This window comes from Epinephelus fuscoguttatus, linkage group LG1 (genome assembly GCF_011397635.1).
Source record: "Epinephelus fuscoguttatus linkage group LG1, E.fuscoguttatus.final_Chr_v1".
NCBI lineage: Eukaryota > Metazoa > Chordata > Actinopteri > Perciformes > Serranidae > Epinephelus > Epinephelus fuscoguttatus.
The window spans coordinates 6551887-6572774 of NC_064752.1; the positions used below are offsets into that span (position 1 = coordinate 6551887).

The 20888-nt window shown below is 42.2% G+C and overlaps 1 long non-coding RNA gene across 1 annotated transcript; it reads right to left on the reverse strand.

Moving 5' to 3' along the window:
• Window positions 1-7474: 7474 nt before the first annotated feature.
• On the reverse strand, window positions 7475-19382 carry LOC125903831 (uncharacterized). Its single transcript, XR_007451339.1, has 3 exons — window positions 19245-19382; window positions 11793-11944; window positions 7475-7608 (listed from the first exon to the last, which is right to left on the reverse strand). It is a non-coding gene; the product is annotated as an uncharacterized LOC125903831 (long non-coding RNA).
• Between the last annotated feature and the right edge of the window lie 1506 nt (window positions 19383-20888).

Genomic DNA, 20888 nt, shown 5'->3' on the forward strand with positions numbered 1-20888 from the left:
TTTTGGCATTGTACGTTTCTGCAAACTACAGATACTTTACATTTGTATGTTATTATGTGGCGGATACATTGAAACTTTACAGTTCTTTACATTTCAGCATCGCTCTGGTTAACGTGGTGAGGTTTGGATGCAAAAACCTCTTGCTTATGCTTAGGAAAAGATCAAGTTTTAAATTAAAATAACCACTTTTAGTGGCACTATAAGGGGCATGGGTTGCTAACACCCATGTTTGTGGCTAAAACACCAAGACGCAGCAATGACTCATTAAAAACAACCATCCATTTTCTAACCACTTACCCTCTTGAGGGCCGCGGGGGTGCTGGGGCCTATCCCAGCTGACACTGGGCGAGAGGGGGGTACGCCAGACTATCACAGGACTGACACATAGAGACAGACAACCATTCACACTCACATTCACACCTACGGACAATTTAGAGTCACCAATTAACCTGCACGTGTCTGGACTGTGGGAGGAAGCTGGAGTACCCAGAGAAAACCCACACTGACACAGAACATGCAAACTCCGCACAGAGGGGCTCCCACACCCGAGATCGAACCAGGAACCCTCTTGCTGTGAGGCGACAGTGCTAACCACCACATCACCGTGCCGCCTAAAAAACAACCAGTTTTGTTTTTTGTTTTTCAAACACTTGTCTGCATTTTCCTCTACCGACTTGACATACTCTCATCCCAACCCACTCTGATTGCAGTTAGTTCTGTGGTTTCCTGGATCAAGTCAAAAAAGAAAAGACACATTCAGCCTTCAGTTTGATTTTATTTTCACACTATAACACTCATAACCAAGAGTTGTGAGCATGAAATCACATGAACAGTATTTCACTCATTCACAGGCTCCCACATACTTCCTACGTTTTGAATATAACAATTATTGTATGTCACAGACGGAAGCACAGAACTGCACCTCTGTAATAACAAACACTTGACCTGAGAGCCTTAATTCTTCACACACAGCATGGGCACTTTTCAGCCAGCAAGACAATTTTCGCCTCAGCAGGGACGAATCGCACCAGGACAGGAATTCATCTCCAGCTGTTCGGTGTCGACGTGATATATTTGTTCTCCGCTCACGTCAGAGAAAGGCACATCAAATGAGTCATGTAGGAAGTAACAGAAAAAACACTCAAAATCTGTTTTTAGTGGTCGCACCTCCAGGAGCTGCAGTTTGAGTCGCATCACAAATAACATGCACGTGTGACATCGATCTGATGTTTTAAGGTTGGATTCAGTTTGCTGCCAACATGAAACAGATTGTTGTATGATGAACATTTTGTGTCTCGTGTCAGACTTCATCACTCCCTGTAAATGTGCCAGCTGACAGCACGAACAGTGACAAATTCACAGAATGCTCATACCAGCAGTGCAGAGTGCAGCTTCTTGGCTTCGTGTATCAGCACTTGAAGCTTTATTCAGTTCTAAGAACAATAGTTGGTGCAGAGATACCTTTCCAGCTTGAGGTGCTCTGCGCTCAGCTTTCATAACACTCTCAGCGTCCCCTCTGGTTGGGCGTCTGATGAGTGAATCTTTAAGTAAAACCCTTGTTATATTTCAAAACAATATGACAGAGATGATCTTTGGGAAAACCCCCAACAGTGACACAGTAATATGGTGAAAAGGCAAATGATAAGTGTTCTCAATTCAGATTTGAGATTAGTTTGTTGACATTCTGGGACGCCGTGTCAACTTCAGATTGTTACATGGATTTTGTCTTTTCAAAATACATTTCCATTTTTACAGGAAATGTACAGTTTGCATACAGTCTCTTTCAAAATAAATGTACCTGGTCAGTACAACACTGTGAATTGACCGGTGTTTTTTGGCAGTTAACGTCTTTTTTAGAGAGAGAGCCAATTTAAATAGCAGGACTTGCCTCCCCATGTGCAAATGTTCCACCAAAACAGGTTCATCCCGACACTGTTTTGTAAGGGCACTGTCGCTGCACCCTGGCCTTAGTGCCACTCAAGATGATTGTGATTAGTTTAATTGCACTCCACCCCCATTTTGTAGCGAAAACGCTTAAAATAACAGGCCCAAATTAAAATGACTGTAGCTTCTGAACCGCTCTGACTACATGCATGCATGAGGTCTTGCCAGAACGAGAACTCCCTGAAGTTTCTTGTGAAAGTGTCAGAAACACTCTAAGTGATACAGAGACAGAGTAATGGGCCTCTGAAGTCAGTAAAAAATTGAAGATTTTGCCTAAAATAAAATAAAAAATGTGTTTCAGGAGGAATAACTGTCTGTGGCTTCATCTGAGCAGGTAAATGACACTGTGGGGCTGTAGGCACACTATCACTTAACGTTTGTTTCAAATTTGAAGAAGATTGCTCAAAGTATGACCATTCTACAGTGTTTTTTCCATGAAAAGATCCACTGGAGCTCCAAATGACAAGAGTGCTCACCCGGCTTCAAAACAGTAGTGTCAGTGATCAAACAACACTCAGCCAGCTTCAGACATTGTACGTTCTTGAAATCAGGTGTGATTATGATAGCTGATGTTGGTTATGACACAGAAACACCATAAAATATCACCAAATAAAGCCATATGAAACATGAAAGTTATGATCCTACTTTCTAGATGGTATATCTCAGCCAAAAATAGTGGTAGGAGTGAGACTCTTACATTTTAGAGAAGAGCCACGTGTTCTCTGACGGCTCTGCATAAGATTGTGAGTAATCATTTAAACTTTTCCCATCGAAAAACGGCATGACATGGCTTGTCACCACTCATCGCGATTTTGGACTTTGTGTGTTTAGGCTGCTCTGGTGCGAAATCCATAAGAAATAAAAGAAAAATGATGTTATTTTTGAAAAGCCGAGAGCTTTCTGAATCTGGCAGTACCAAACATCACATGGTTTGATGACGTAGTGCGCCTGGGAGATACCATTTAACAGAGGAGTTAGAGAGGTCAAAAGATACAAACAACCCAGAGCATTTTTATGGCAGACTGATAATGTGTGCTTCCAGACCTTCCTCTCGCACTGACGCACAGCTGTGGTTATGTGTCTGGCTAAGCAACACTTTTGCAACCCTTGCATTTCAAACATAATTACATGTTAATCACAAAAAATGACAATATTCTCAAGGTAGACGCGTAGACACGTATTCATCTGTTAGTCTTTTATGTATAATATAAAGAACAACAGGTAAACCAGAAACATGCATCCCTGAGCCTAATTTGTTTTTCTTTGAGATTTATGTTTATGCACAAGGTTCCTGAAGTATTCATTTAATTAAATAAAAGATTTTGTCTGTCGTGTCCTGCAGGTTTCAGTCTCGACTGTGAGCCATATCTCTGAGAGATGTTTTACTGCAGAAAGTCCAAACTGAGAGGTGAGCTGCTGTTAATTCCTTCTGGGTTGCACCAAGAACCGGAGGGCATTAGGTTGGACACCCTGTCAGGTTTTGGATGAAAGGTTACTCTATTGCTGGTCTCCAAGATTAAGATTTATGGTCTCTCTCAGAGGGGTCTGCCCTAATTATTCTGCCTCAGCAAGAGCCAGGCCAGTTCTCATTTCCTTCAGCTTTTTAAAGTGGAAAAATCCAGCAGCTTTTCTTAAAATGCCTGATTCCTCCTAAATCCAGTGAAAATCTTTTTCTCCATAAGTATGGTGCATGAAATGGGATGTTCAGTAGCAGAAGGATGGTACGACTTCTAGTTTAGGTTCATGTTCACAAGATTCAAGAACTGTATGATTGTGATGAACCCGCTCTGAGCTCAATTTGAAAATATAGTGCTGCTTCTTGTTTTCATCATCTAAAGTGAAAAATGCAGCACTGTTCATATGTTTGAGAGGTTCTGCAGACAGCAGCAACTCTGTATTTTTTAACAGCAGGTTGAATATTTTCAGCTGTGTTTGTAGCTGCCATCGATATTTTCCTTTACTCATATGAATGTTACAAAATTTAGCTCTATTATGACTCACAGGTTCACTGACAAAACATTTGTCTTATACGAGACACGTTTTCCCCACATATACAGCATGCTGACATATTAGCATTAGCTTATGGCATTACCCATTGTATAAATTAGCCTTGTGAGCCCGGTCTCACTCTGAGGTCTTCGAAATACAACGCTTGGGCAGTGACTTAAAGGGAAATTTCGGTCTATTTCAACCTGTCTCCTATCGTCCTAAATTTGTTTCAAGTGACTAGTGACATAAAAATAATAGTTGGCATGTTAGCCGTTAGCCTAGATACAGCCGGGGCGCATAGTAGCGTCAGACCTGTTAAAACGTAAGTGAACGGGCAACCTTCAAGTGCAAAGTTAGTCCACTAAACAAGCTTTTTTTCCACAAAGACCGCCTCATATCGTTAGGATAAATGTCAGAGAACATATAGAAAACGACATGTAAACGTGTTGTCTTACCTTACCGGTGTGCTGCCATGTTTGTTTACCATTTAGCTCTGCTTTCCAAGACCTCCGCAGGAGGAGAAATTCCGCCACACTTGAGAGCTTTCCTGGGAAAATAGCTTGTAACTTTTGTGGACGTTAACATGCTACTTGGTCAATTGATTAATTTCACTACTGAAAAGCTGTTTGACTCAGAAAGTAGTGACGTTACCACCACGTGGCTGAGAAATGCAGTTAAATTAGTAATGTCACTACTTGTAGTTGCTACTGTCATGTACGCAGAGCCTCTCCCATAGGTACGATATCGAGTGAACGCAGAGGTATAAACACGACCTTAAAAACAAGTGAGCTTATCAGGTCCCTGTAGCCTGCTGCACCTCTACATTGCGTTGTGAGTCATGCAGGCAACAGGTTTTGACAAGATGAATCTGTGGAGTAAGAAAGATATCCATGGTTTTGCTGCATCAGTTTTTTAAATTGCTATTTTAAACTTTCCAGTGTGAGTCTAACTGTGATGTAATTCTGAATCAGTGGAAGACTTTTTAACTTATCCAGACCGTAATCAAAGAGGTGACACATCAGACAAAGTATGTGGACGTCCAAACATCCATGACATCTCTATTCAAAACCATCTGCATTAATCTGCAGCTACAGTATGACAGCCTCCTCTCTTCTGGGAAGGCTTTTCACCATGCTTTGGCACCAGGCTGCAGGGATTTGATCCCGTTCAGCCACAAGATTATCAGCGAGGTCCAACACTGATGCTGAGTGATAAGGTCTGGCTCACAGTTGGTGTTCCAGTTCATTAAGGTTTTGGATGGGGTTGAGGTCAGGGGCCAAGCCGGACAAATTCCTCCACACCAAACTGGGAAAACCATTTCTGTATGGAGCTGGCGTTCTGCTCGGGGGCAATGTCATGTTGAGACAGGAGAGGCCACAAAATCTGAAATCACACTATTGTCTTAAACGGGCACTGTGTAGGAATTTCTCCCATCTAGTGTTGAGATTGTATATTGCATTCAAACGGATAGCGCACTGTAGCGCCTCACTGTTTCAAACGTGTATTGCAACAACGGTAGCCACTGTGTACCAAAAAGCTATGATAACTTTGATGAAACCATGTCATCCGATGCTTCGTGGAGTATTCATTCAGGCTCCTACACAGACACGTGACGTGAGTTGACAAACCACCTCATCACTATGCTGGCTGTGTGTACAGCGTAGGACTGTTGAGGCGGGTGTAAATCGAAATAAACCAATCACGTCTCGTCTTTTGACAACTGACCAGTGGCTCAACCTCACACACCTCATCCCTCTCCTTGCAACACTGCGCTGCTGTTAGCGCCACTAACAGCACTAACAGCGGCTAACAGCTGTTAGCCGCTGTTAGCTGTGATTCTCCTTCAGCAGCTCTCTCCACCTGGGAAAGGCTACCCCAATGTTGACCCTCGTTTTGAAATTGCCAGTCACGTTGCCTTTTTGCCTTTTTTCAAATGCACCGGCACTTGTGACTAGCCTGCTTGCTGCTGCTTTTCGTGACTCTACCTGCAGGGGTCCATGTCATTGGTCCGACAGGCCATTGGTCCGACATCCCATTAGTCCGACAGTCCGCGGTGCTGAACGGCTCCCGGCGGGCGTATTTCTACCTTGATGGTGTGCCGCGACCGGCTCTGGGTCAGCTGGGAAAAGCTTGAGGCGAAGCAGGCTCACAGCTTATGTGTTTGTCACTTTCTTTTTCATTTTAACCCACACCATCATCTTTTCCTGACCCTAACCAAGTGGTTTTTGTGCCTAAACCTAACCAGACCTTAACCACAGGGCATCATGATGATTTCGGAACAACGGGACTTCGGAACAATGGGTTTAATATGGTCAGACCAATGGGATGTCGGATCAATGGGAAGTCGGACCAATGGGATGTCGGACCAATGGGCAGTTCCCACCTGCAGGCGGAAACCGGAAACCGACAAGTGAAAACACAAAAGGCGATTCCGTATTTCTCAAGTATGTCCCTGTACGTACCTGTATTTTCAAGATGGCGCACGTACATGATGAGACACCAGTTGCAATGTATATGTAAATGAGAATTTCAGAGTTCACGGACATACTTAGATATGCTGATGGAGGTAAATACACATGTGCTAGGACACACTTTTGACTGCAAAATTTGTCTCAAAGAACAACTTAAATTGTTACACATAGTGCCTTTAACTATCATTGTGTGCTGTAGCATTAAGATTTTCTTTAATTAAAAGTATGAGGTATTTATATACGATAACAGTACCCTGTATGTTTTTAGGTTTCAGGACTTGTAAACCACTCACCTTGCTGATCAGACTGCCTTCCATGGATGTTGTCCAGAATAAAATCTCTGAGTGAAAGCCGAGGCCTCAAGATTTAGGCTCACTTTCCTTGGCTAGTAAATAATGCAGGTGTGTGAAAACCAGAATCAGATCTTGTTTTTTGTTGTCCCTGGGGGCCTCTGTCTTTGTGCCCAGATGCAGCACCTTGCATGAACTGTAGACGAGAGCGGTGTGAAGGTTTCGATCTTCATTACTACCACAGAACATTGCTGAGGGCTTCGCAAGCACACGGGGACACACAGTACTATACCAGCTTGGCAACCTGCTAACATGATTTGGGCTTCAGTGGGTGTTAAATTATACTGCTGTTATATGTCTGTGTGTGGGTGAGACTGAGTGAAAGAAACTGAGAGGGAGAGATGGAGGAATGGAGAGAGTGTGATTAGAGGAGAAGAAGCAGTGAGAGTGAGCCGGAGAGAAAAGAGAGACGATGACAGAGAGATGGACGGAGAGAGGGAAGTGGTATCGGTTGTTTCTGAGTGAGCCAACCGGCTGTCATGATACCTTCTCATATTCCATACAAAGACTGTCATATCACACATGTGCACGCACACACACACACACACACACACACACACACACACACAGACGGTAGCAGAGTCATATGATCTTGTTGGCTGCTGGTCAGATGGTTCAGTCAGTTATTTGTTATTGGCTCCGAGCAGCCGCTCCTCTGTATCATATGTTTACTGCGTACAAATAAACCATTGTAGTGTCATTTATGTTCAACAGTCTTGGGTTTTTTTATTTAAGAAAACAAACAGAAAAATCTCTTGTTTATAAACTGAAATGACTCTTTCAGCGCTGTAATACATAATTTGTTTTCTCAAATCCACCACAGTGTTTCCTCGAAAGCTGGGGCAGGCTGAAATCTAGAAAAGGCAGAGAAAAAAAGAAGAACAAGAATTAGCTATCCACGCCACGGTCCACCTCACTGATCCCTGCTGTGGATTGCTTCCCCAGGAGGCAGCTCTGAGACACATCTTGCGTCGGCGGCTAGTGGCTCGAATTCCTCCAGTGCAACCCTCCAGCGCTGGGTGTCAGAGCAATCTGGTGGAAGTGGCAACTTCCGAATAATTCTGATATCCACTTCTCGATGTTCCACAGCTCCAACCTCTCGTCCACATATGGTCACTTATGAAAACCAAGGTGGTGATGGCCAAAATGACGAATCTGGTAGGAGTCCACAAACCAGTAGGTGATGTCATGGTAGCTACATCCATTATTTATACAGTCTGTGGCAGCAATGCCTGGTCTAGTCTGTGTAAAGGCAGCAACAGAAAGTTTGCTGATCCAGCCCTGTCCTCCAGAGCTGGTATTTGCACCATAGACTGTAAATATAAAGGATGTAGCTACTGTGGCCTCAAGTTTGGCATTTCAAACGTCACCATCTTGTTTTTTGGAGCCAAATGTGATCACATTTAGGCAAGAGGCTGGCGCTGTGGACGAGTGAAGAGTGGATCGGACTGAGAGCCCAAGGACACTATCAGCAGACAGCCTGCCACTCAAAGCGGCCTTCCCTTCATTATGCATAACTTCAAGCCTTGATAAAATGTAAATGGGTGAGTTGTGTAAAAATTCACCTCCCGTATAGTTGTCATGAGGGGAGACCTTAACTATAGCAGTGGTTCCCAACTGGTCCAGCCACATGGTTCAGATTTGTCCTTCGTCATTAGTTCAGAGTCCACACAGTTTAATACATTCAACGTCATACTTTTGTTTCGCCATGTCGTCAAGATACTTCGCTCTCTCTGTCAGGTATCTGTCAGCTAGGGGAGTCACTCACTCTACAACAGGAAATGACACTTTACAAAGATCTGTGCTGGAAATTCACTGTACTTCAAAATAAAGTGTGTTTTTGTACAAACCATTCAGAATGGACTCGTGACCCACTTTTGGACAGTGACCCACCACTTGGGAACCACTGAGCTATAGAGACCAAAACTGTCTTTTGTACAAGGCTGTAAACATGCTTATGTGTGCTGTAAAGTTGGGCATTTTAACATGGGGGTTGATGTAGATTGACTGGCTTCTGGAGCCAGCCTCAAGTGGCCGTTCAAAGAACTGCAGTTTTTGGCTGCAGCCGTGAGCCTTTAGCTCTGGTTAGCATAAAGATAAACTATTACAAACATTTTCTCTGCATCTTTAAAACTCTTTACAGATACCAACACGTGTTTATTGTAAGACTTTCTTTTACTCTCTTCTTTTTGATAAGTCTGTCTTCCTTTTTTGGGTTGCCTAACCTCAGTAACTTTGGACATGACGTCATTCACGGGGCGCAAATTAGTAGTCTATCATACAAACTGTGCATGCATTTTTCATAGGATATCATATGAACTGCTCAATGAGAAAACGTTGATTAGGGAGAATTCGGCTCAGCAGGTCTTATGAACCGCTACATTGTGAACTATTGTTAGTCCAGCTCCTGAATTTCACTGTTTCTTTTGTCAGATTTGGTTTCTATTTCTGCGCCGTCCAATATTCCCACAACACATCTTGCGCTCACTCAGACATCACAGGCTTCATACAACCATGCAGCTGGATAGTGACAACATGACTTTGAGCTTTAACTTAAACATGGCCATTTCATGTTCTGCTTCTCGATGCACTTTTAAGTACACAATCCTTTGTAGAAAGCTTTCCTGTATAAACTCATCACATCAGAATGTGTACTTATGTCTTATATGCTTATGTAACTGTGAGTGCTGTAAGCTGATTCCTAAATATAGCTCTGTGTAGCCTACATACAGTATTAAAACGTATTAGCAGGCAGCATGGGGCTAATAAATACAAACAAACGCCGGCAGATGATACACAACAGTAGATGTTCTTTCAAAGAGGACACTTATTAATCAGGACTTAATGTTTCCTCTTGGCTGTGCTTTGTTTACTGTCTGTTTGGACTGAAATGTAAATACATTTTGAAGATGTAAACAATTTATAAACTGCTGTAAATATCATAAAACACAGCAGTGATGTCTGAGGAACCTCAGACAAGTATAAGATACAGATTTTAATAGACTTTTCTATTTGCAAGTTTAATTTTGTTTCTGCATGATTGTGAGCATTTACTCATCTTCACCATAGGACTACATTTAGTGGGATACTTATGATTAATTACTTATGACAAAGCACCCACAGGGTTTTTATGGTGAGAATACATAACCTTGTAGAATAAAAGAGCAAAAAGCCTGAGTCACCTCTTAGAAATCAGCCATCGTCAGTCAGCCTGCTGGAAAAAAAGTATATCTGTTCTCTCTAAAAGATCAGGGTCAGATTGCACATGGAAGTCAGAACCAATCAGATTTGCTTTAATGTACTTTCATTGTCAGGCTCTTCTAGGTTTTACTCTTAGCTCCTGGAATTTCCATCTAGAAATGTGCTGAAAAGATTGAGGCTTGTCGACTGGGCTCCCCAACTAAGAATTTTCCTAGTCGTCCAAAAGTCGTCATTTAGGTCCATTAGTCGACCAGTCGCCTGCATGTTTATGTTATTAATGTAATTATTGAATGATATATTTTGGTGGTTTGAGTTGAAGGTGTGAGAAAGAATAGTATCAGTAACATTGTTAACACTGTGCTACATTACAGAGAAATACAAACCGTACTAATGAACCTTCATTAATATAGGCCTATATTTTATCTCCAAGTGCACGTCACACACTGAGCGAGCCGCCTGTTAATGACGCTGTGGGCTAATGGGCATGTAGCTACTTCCATGTTTCAGATGATACGTCATGTTTGTAGTCGGCGAATGATTGAGTTTAACAGCTGTAACTTTACCACTGCCTGTTGCATGACACCGTTGAACCAAAGAATTCATGTGTCCACCACGAGGAACTGAACTGACTTTCCGTTGGCATTGTTTCCACGGTGCCAGCACTTTATTTTAACACATTATGGGCCACCATAGACTGTAAAAATAATAAAGGTACCGACCGTGATGTCAGCCATTGGTATGTTGACTCCCAAGGACACTATCGGCACATTGCCTGTCACTCAAAGTGGCCACAGCCTTAATTATACATTACCTTGAGCCTAGATAACATTTAAATAGATGAGTCATAAGAAATGACCCCCCTGTACAGTTGTCATGAACAGGGAAATTACTGTGAAGACCAAAAATTGAGCATAGCGTTAGTTCCAGCAGGACACAATGTCAAGCTCAGCTCACATCCCAGCTACATCAGCTGATCTCAAGCAGCCCAATCAACTGATGGAGCAGCTGATTGATCACATGATTCCTTTCTATGCAACCAATTGGCAAATCTCATTCAGGGCGCCCTGTTTAAACTGCTCTGGCCTGCCTACTGTTGCTGCTTCCTCTGCAAGCTGCTTTGCATGTAGACACTTTCCATGTAGGCGCATGGAAGGGCAGGGAGCTTTGGTCTCTCTGCCTTAGGCTTTCCTTATTTACAAATGGAAGGGCAGGGAGGTGTGCGCTTTCTGCCTTAGACTTTCCATGTAGGCTCGTGGAAGAGGCTTTCTGTGTAGGCCTGAGGAAAGGCAGAGAGGCCCTAGAACAGAGCCATACCACCTAATACAATACTACAAATGAAAAAAAAAAAAATTTGACGAAAGTGGTCCTGACTGAATTTTTTTTTGTACCAGGTTGTAAACATGTTTACTTCTGTATTAAAGCTGGGCATAGGAGCCAGCCTCAAGTGGTTTTTTTGCATGTCTGTGTTGGCTTCATTTTGAGCCCTGGAGGTTGCTGCTTGCGTGCCCCCACCACATAATGGTCATGCTCATTAAATGTATTGTGTGAGACCACGTTGGGCGTGACACCTAGGGGAGATGGCTGCCAGGCAACAGACAGCAGGAGACCACTATTTGGGACCAACAAAAGTGAATATAGTGTCATCACAGTGTTCTCACAGCATAAAATTAAAATGTAAAGAAACATTAAGTTTCAACACATCCTCTACATGTAAAACATACATTTGTAACATTTGCATTAACATAAAAAGCCAACATTGTTTCTGGCTATTCGGTTGAGTAAGATAGGTATTATTAGATTTTCCTGGTTTCCACAGTTCATAGAAACTTGACCCCACCGTTCATATTCAGTGTTGTAGCTGGACTCTGCTGGCCTGCTGAAGATCTGAAGCATGTCGGCGGTGGGTGTAAGGCCTGCTGATCCTCCTGCCTGCTGCTGCAAATCTTCTGTGGAACGCTGCGATGACAGACGGCAGCATGTGTTGTCCGTCTGTGCGTAACAGACAGAGATAGTAGAGATCTATGAACTGTGTTCATTGAACATAAATGTTATTTATGTCATGTACACTAGTGGACACTCTGTACCATATTCAGCTGCACTATTCATTGCTGCCATTTTTTACATTAGCTGATAGTGAAATGTTGTAGTGAAAACTGGGACCATAGAGGTTTTATATTACCACAATGTTATGCAACTAGTATTGTGGTTTTATCTGTTGGATTATTTCATTGTGTTTATAGTAAATGTGACAAAATTACGTTTTAATAAGTATAAGCCAGAACATCAGCGTCCTTCTGTGACAGTGGGTTGTGGCTTTCAAAGTGAGAAAAGTAATATGTACAGCAGGAAAATCACAAGGAGCAAATATTCATATTAAATTACAGTAAGGACTAATGCTGATTTTGCTCACCAGCACCATCTGAAGGAGACAATACAAGCGTGAAGCAACAGATATAATTTTTGATGCTGCTGTACATGATTAAAGTTTGATGTTTTTTCAGCTGCAGCACCAGTGGTGCCAAATTGTTCATCATTTGGTTCATCATGATGATGGTAACAAGACTGATTCCTGTAATCTTATATACCTAATCCCTTATTCTAATGAAGTAATAAGTCATGTGTTATTCACTGAATGACTTCAAGGACAGGCAGACCTATTTATATCTGAGGTCAAACCACATAGTGATGCCAATGCTGATATCTGTAGGGCAGCGTCTCTGCCACAGTCTGAGGTTCATGCTACAAACCTTTACACTCATACACTCAGTGCAGGCTGACAGCAGAGAATAATTTTAGTAATCTAAAGTAGTGGTTCAAAAGCACTAAACATGAGCATTATGTGTCTGTGAGCTGTAAAGGTCTCAACCAAAGAGGGGCTGATTTCTCCCCCTCAGCTTTTCAAATTTGAGAGCACTGAAGATATACCACTATGCTGTACTTGACAAGAAAAACAAATTTCAGAAGTCCTAAAGTCAATTTATAAAGTCAATTAATAGAGGTTAATCACGCCACTCTTTCCTGACGTTACAGGCTCAGAGCCACTGAACAGTAAACGTTAAGTTTTGATCTTAATCTCTCAGAATTACAGTGAAGTCTTTTTTCTTCTGGAGTTTTGCACCAACATTCAGCCTCAGGGAGAATCTATAGAAAAGACAAAGAATCCAACTTCTTCACATTTGCAGTAAGAGAGAGATCAGAATACAATGCAGCTATAAGACCAGTTCACTTCTAAGATACTTTACTTTTTCTCTATTCATCAAACTTTAACCTACAGCTGGGTGGAACAGATTCATTATTAGAAAAATGAGACATGAAACAGAAAGGACGGGAAGCGAAAATGATCTATTCCTCGCTCCCCAGGCAGCAGCTCCGGGGACAGACCTTCTGTCAGCAACTGTAGCGGTTTGAATTTAGTTGTCACAGCAGGCTGGTGCCCAGTGGCAGAGCTGAATCTAACCTGTGTAAAGGCAGCAACTGAAAGTTTGTTGATCTGGCAGGGAGTCAGAGCTGTTCGGTCTACTGGGGTTTGCAGTGGCTGGATTGGGACTGCTGCGGCCACTGACTAGGGGTCCATCTTCAGAGCTGCTGCCCACTGTCCTCCCAGTGAGGTGGTTTGTATTGGCGGGGAGTGAGCTAATGTTAGAACCACATGAACATGAACTTAAAGCTGCAGCTGTTAGCCTTCATGTTCAAACACACCAAACCCACACCAAAGAACTAGTGGTGACGAAGGCTGACTGCTGCAATGCCTCATGTCGCCTATGTCTTGGTCAAAAAGTTGCAGCTGAACACATCTTGAAGACTACAGCCAACAGCCAACCAGCATGTACATTCTACACCCACGTAAAAGGAAACAGCAATCAATACCAGCAGGCAGCTTTAGTCTGTAATGTAAAGGGAAAACAGAGGACTAACAGGGCAGATTCAAGATGCTAGTTAGCCAGTTAGCGCGATAAAAACACAACCCGATGTTGAATGGTATTTACCGTGCGCTAGGGAGCAATAACGCACGCAAATACAAACTGTTTGTGCTAAAGAGCTCAGTGGCTAAAAGCATAAGCTTATTTTATATAACAAGTTTGTTTCGATCTCATTCCCTCTTGACTTAAGTCATTTGTTTACCTTCTTCACTTCTGTGTCTCTTCTTGTGCACTGTCCTGAACTGCCAATCAGAGTGATTGCTCTCACCAATTGGCTCCCTCAATGAGTGAAAAATGCTGAGTCAGCCAAAAACAGTCAACAAGGCTGACTAGTGCCAACGGTGCGCAATACACTGCAAAAACTAAGGCAACAGACCCTTACTGAAGGCCTGACACCAGCGACCGACTGTCGGCTTGGTGTGTCAGGGTCTTCTGGCTCCAGTTAGCAGAACGCTAAACTATTAGCATCATTGTCTTTCCATATCTAAAATGCTTTGCTGACTCTCTTTTAGACTCTCTCTTAGACTCTTTTTTAGACTCTCTCATCTTCCATATTTGGGCTGCTTTGCAGCATAGGCAGTTGTTGCCAATGCTGGAATAGCAACTCTCTCTGCATGATTGAATCAGGCTTTCACCAAAGGGACATGCACGTGCATCTGAATTTGTCTAACAGCCAACAGAAAAGCACTCTGTCTAAGATGACCTGTGATTGGCCAAAGTCTTGTGACAGACTAGATTCTCTAAGAGGAAGTGTGTTAGTCTGGCTTTATTTTTGCCCACTTTAATTGCAATATTGTCAAAGCTGGTTCTAAATTTCTTGCCCAGTGACACCAAAAATAACTCTGCCTGCTTCAGCTTTAATACTTAAATATACATGTTTAACTGAATATCAAAGATTGCATGTATGTATGAGGACGATAGTATGTGAGTGAACTTTAACCATAATATTATAATCTCTTATGTAATAATAATCATTTTTAACACATGTTAAAAATCTATTTTTGGGATACTTCTATGCAAAGAGGCTTATTGCACAACTGATGTTTGGTGCAAACAGACTGTCAGTGTTAGCAGCCTGCCGAACCCTCTGAGCTCAACAACACGACTGTCTCCATCATGTGGTTTCAGTTTCAACCTTATGCTCTCTTATAAAAGAAAAAGCCAAAACCAACAATAAAAAAATCATCACCCCTTGAGTTTGTACCAGACTGTTCAACTGCCGGCTCAGTTTCCACACAACAACCTCACTTCATCTCCAATTATTTTTATTGTATTTTTATGACTTAACTGTACCATGTGGGACATTCCACAGACATGTAAACAGCTATGAAAGCAACAATAAAAGTCAGTATGAAACAAGCAGCCTGCAGCAACACAGAGAAACACTTTACTATGTTATAATGGTTTACAGTATAATTTTAGGAAATGACATCCCCTGAAGGTGGCACTAGAGTGTTTTCATAAAATGATAAAGATAAACTAATTAAGACAATAACTTTCACAATAAGGATCCTCTTCTATCAATTAATAATGATAAAAACAGAAAATAATGGAACATGATATTGAAATGATCTTAAGCTGGCGATAAAAGCGCCACACTTTTGCCCAACCATACTTTACAAAGGAGGGATAACAACATCCAACATGTTTAAAATTTGTCTAATTAATAAAGTTATTAATAATTGAATAACTGAATAACTGAAACACAGCCAGAAATCTTTTGTCCACCCATTAGTCCACGACGTCCACTTTTAACGGAATTAACTTTATCTGTAGGCCACAGCAGCGGTTCCCAACCTTTGTCCTTAAAGGCCCTGACACACCAAGCCGATGGTCAGCTGTCATTGAGCGTCTGGTGCCCTGATCAGTACAGTGTGTGCTGCACTGTTCCCCTTAGTCGGCCCACGTCTGCTTTTTTTTTTTTTTTTTAGCATGTTGAATCTGCATCGGCTGAGCTCGTTGGTGAATGGCATAACTCTTATAGGCAGTTCAGTTCAGTGCACGAAAAGAGAAACAAAACTGAGGAAAGTAAACAATGAGCCAAAGTCAAGATTGTTTTTCTTTAGCCATGTTTTGTGATGGTTTATGTTATCGTTCTCTGGTACATGGTAAATATGCATTGTTCTTTCAACAGTGGATTGTGTTGTTAATGTGCTAACTGGGTAAACACATATGTGCAACTGTTGGTTACTGGTGGCATAACGAGCGGCATCCCATTTCCTGGGTTAAGATTTCAAACCCTACCCCTTGTGACTCTGTTCTAAAGGTCCACTACTCAGTGGAGAGTAATCCAAATCCAGGCTTAGGACCAAGGGAGAGAACTGTTTACTTATGTATAGTAGAAGCACAAATATCAAGAATTAATGACCAACAAAATTTGCATGACTACAAAATTGGACAGGCAAAATGCTCCGCTCCCGGTGTTGTATGACACCATGCGGAGAATGGAACAAAACCGAGTTGTGGCCGTAATGAAGTGCAGCTGCACCTGGTGAAATTGTTCCTCCAGGCTCCCTTACAGTCAAGATGGCAGCAAAGATAACAAAATTGGGAACTTATTCATCTCATATTGTGCCTAACTTCAGTGGATCATAACATAGCTGGTATGGAATGAATCTGCAGATGCTCAAGGTTCAAGGTGAGAGCAAACTTTTCTATGGATGTCAGTTTTTGAGACATGTCCAAGGCCAAATTGCTGCTAGCAACAGCCAACTTTTTGTTTTTAACTGATTTCTGGAAATCTTGCAGGCCCTACCAGCCAGTAAAGAGTAGTGAGAAGTCCGCAGTCAATGATGGTTTAAAACATCCAGTACAGGTCCTTCAACAACTGTGAATCACCGCAACCAAGAGAGGTTCTTAAGCAAACAGTCAACAGTAGCTGCGGACGGACACATATATACACACACATAACCACACACATGATCCTCTCCAGGCCTACACCTGGCAGAGATTTTAAAAAAAAAAAAGGCACCTTGAAACTCCAACCCTTCCCCAAAGAAGAAGCAGATACTGCCTAACCAGCCCTATCTACACCGTAACTCCTTAGGCTAAGTTACATTGGCCAAAAAAATCCAAAAGACTGTCACTCTGGATGATACCCACTACATCTGTCTAACTAGGACTGTTAGGGCCAGTGTCCACAAAGTGTTTTTTCTCAGCGCCGGCATCTTTTTTCACTTGTTCCCAATGAGGAGAGAGTACATGTGGCCTCATGCGGTCACGTAGAACGTCTTTTCTTTTTTGACCGCTCTGGCTTTTTTATGCTGCTGCTCCGAGTGCTTCTAACTTAAAATCCCTGACACTGGATGTTGCTGTGTGATCAATCCTCTGTTAATGTAGTGTTGTGTTAGTGACCTAGGTAATGTTAATGTCAAGATATTGTTGTCATAGAAACAAAACCCATGCACAGCACATCATTAAAAAAAAGTGCTGGGATGAAGTGCTCCCCAGTGTCCTGCCACAGCTTCTCTGCCAAAGAAAAACGCTATATGAACACATGCCCTTAGAGCCTCATATCTTTACAGCAACTGGTGAGTCTTCAGTCATTGACATTTAAGTAGCAGAAAGCCTTTGTGTGTCTCAGGACTCCTCTAAGGGGACGTAAAGGTTTTCAGCAGCCCTCCAACACCCACATGCTCTCTCTGAAACATGTCTTGAGTCATCATTTTACCATCGGGAACCTTAAAATGGTACGAGTTTATTTTTTTCCTGCTCTGACTGTTGCTATGCAGACTGGCAGGAAGGGGTGTGATTCTTGACCTTATTCGGTCATGAGTGTCAGCAGTGTGTCATCACAATGGCAGGAATGTGCTGACTACCAGCGCAGCAATGACAGCTCAAACGCACAAAAACACACCCCCGATTACGCCATTTGAGTTAGTACGTGAGAAACATGCAACCACCATAACTCCTAAACACTCTGATAGTTTACCATGTCAGGTTCTTACTTTTTCCACTTCACTAATGCATCATTTGAGAACCATTGTTCCTTCATGGCTTAAAGAGAAGTAAGATAGCAATCAGACTTGGTGATCAACAGGTGGTTCATTTTATTGCCCTGACCCCCTGGTGACTGCCACTAGGTCAGCCCAGTTTGGCTCCAAACACATCCTTTGGATTGTCAGTGACCCGACGTCAGAGCTTCAAAGCATTCCTTAAGAAGTCTGGGATTGGCATCACAGAGGCTACACCATTGTCTTTCTACTAACACTACTTGCAGTGTTGGGAATTTTCTGAATGAACACAAGCAGTTACTCTTAGGGCACTATCTCTGAATTCGTTAGTACTTGTAGCCACTGTGTTTACCAAGTGTGCCAAACTGTATGTTTTCCACTCTACGCTCAGTTTGTAATTCAACTACACACTTGTAGCAAAGCTGTACATTTTCATCTCTACAGTGGTAGACAATTTTGCCAGCTGCCTTTCCACACTGACACATGAGCTGCCTATCCTGAGACAACTGACACAAATGTTTTTGTTTTCTTGTACTTTGCTTTTGTTGTTTGGGGGACATTAAAATATATTTTCCCTTTTATTTGTTTTGGTAGTGTGTTGTGTTCTGAATACAAACACATGTTTTAAAAGCATTCATAAATGCAGAGTTGGTGCTTTATGTGCTTGTTCCAGTGATGGTTTGTGTTAATAGTACTGACACAAAACACATTTTTAAAAGAAGTTAAACAGTTTTGCAAGAACTGTTTGCTTTTGCGAGAGATGTATAATGTTTTGCTGGTTTGGTGTAAGGTTAGTGGTGTGTAGAGTTTTGCAAAAATAGCCTTTATAGTGTCTCTAAGTAGTCAGAAAAAATGTGAATCTTTACGTATTTGTATTTTTTTGACCAAGCAGGAAGAGGGTGCTCTTCTTCCAGATTAAATGGTGTTTAAGATTTTATTTTTGTGGAGACAGCACAAGGTGACAGGCCTCTGACTAAAGTCACGTAATGCAGAACAAGAATTGACCCTTCGCTAAGCCTCTCCCTTAATCAGTCACTGTCCAATCCTACGTTAGCAACCATGTGTAGCAACCGAGAGGTCCGTCAAGCTTTCAGCAAAAGCTAATATGCCGAAGCAGCGCGCATACTGTAACGGTACCTTCAAGTCCGACACCTGATAACCAAAAAGTGTCGAAGGTGGTGTTGAATTTTTCCCCTTCCCCAAGACCCAAGGAAGATATGGCTAAAACAGTGTGGAAGACCACACGAACAGCTGAATCAAGCAAAGATCAATAAAAACACCTATATTTGTTCCAAGTTAAGATGCTAACTAACGTTAGCTAATGCTAGCTTTGTGTGCTAGCTGCTCTCCTTTGTCTGCTCCAAGGAGGGAACATAACTCAACATTAACTTAAATTTAAACCATATATTGACTTACCCTGCTGTGCAAGAACATTCATTGTCCTTCATGTGAAGTGTCAAGACGTGGGGTGCCTGACACTTGCATTGCGACTGGTGAGCTTTTCCCTCTATTTTAATGTTCTCGTGATTTATACTCCACCAGCAGATGATATTGTGAATGTGGCTCTCACATGCATATTGAAGACCTTTCTGTCGGCTTCTCTCTGATATCTCCGAACAGTTTTTCCAGAAATTTGATGTTATTTCCTTTGCAATCTCTCTCACTGATAACACTGAAAACTCCATATTTCTTATGCTAGGAACGAAAGCCTGACGGACGTGGCAACAGTAACTAAGGGGGGCGGGGCTTAGCAAAGGGTCAATTCCCAACTCTATTTGGGAGGAAAAGGAAGTTGACAGGTTTTTTTGAAAAGGGGTCTACCTTGCTTGTGTCAAATTCTGGAACATGCATAGTGTTCTTCCAAAATGAACTTGAGTGTTCACAGGAAACTTTGTCTACTTTAGGCTTTGGCAACAAAACCACTTGATTAGGTTTAGAAAAATGGTGGGGTCACGGTTTTGGTAGGAATAACTATATTTGTTACGTAACTTCACCCATACAAGTGTTACAAGTATGTCACATGACATTAACTAATGTAACATAGTTAAAAACAACAACAACAACAACAACGTTTCACACAGGACATAAACACCATTCTGTTGGGTGAAAGTCTTGTGCTGGTTTGACCCATCCACCACCCCTACCTACTGCCCTGCTCTGACTTTCTCGCTGGTTATATTATGGCCCAATTCCAATTTCCCCATTTGGCCCTACCACTTACATCATGTCCTAACTGGATGTCATATTCTGTCACTTGCGTTGAAAGCGATACGATGGATGAGGAACGGATGGTTCAGGAGTTGTAAAAGAGGAGTTACAGGATACCTCCCTGTTTCACCACAAAACCTAAATAAGCTGGCATCTGGCTGGAGGGAGATTGTCAGGAAGATGAACAATTCTGGTAAGAATTGTGTGAGATGCTAGCAAGATAGCTTATTTCACAAAGTGGACATGGTAGTAAATAGTATGGGGGCTACAATGATAGGGACTTGGTTGGGAACCGGAGGGTCGCCTGTTGACCAAATATGGAGTGTGGACTGGTGGCTGGAGAGGTGCCAGTTCACCTCCTGGGCACTGCCAGGGTGCCCTTGAGCAAGGTACTGAACCCCTCCAACCGCTCGGGGCGCCTGACCAAGGCAGCCCCCTCACTCTGACATCTCTCCACTTTGTGCAGCGAAAAAAATGAAGAAATTAAAATAAATATATAGGTTACCCACAATAGTATCGTTGTGAGTATAAGTAAGAAGGAAGTCCGCATTCACCCATCTTCTCAGTGATTACTGAATGCACAGCTGCTGGGTAAGTGGTTTATTTACATGTTCCATAGGAGTTCCATATTTAATGGATCCAATGTGGACAGAGTGTCCGGTGTGGCGTGATAATCTGATGCTTGCATCCAGTTAGGACATGATGTTAGCCCTACCACTATTTCAACTGTTGGTCAGTCACTTTTAGTTGACTGTTTCAACCATTTATTCATCACTTTTTATCACTTACTGTTAGCTAACTTTTGCAACCGTTAATTATTACTTTTAGCTAACTGCTAACGAGGCTAACCTG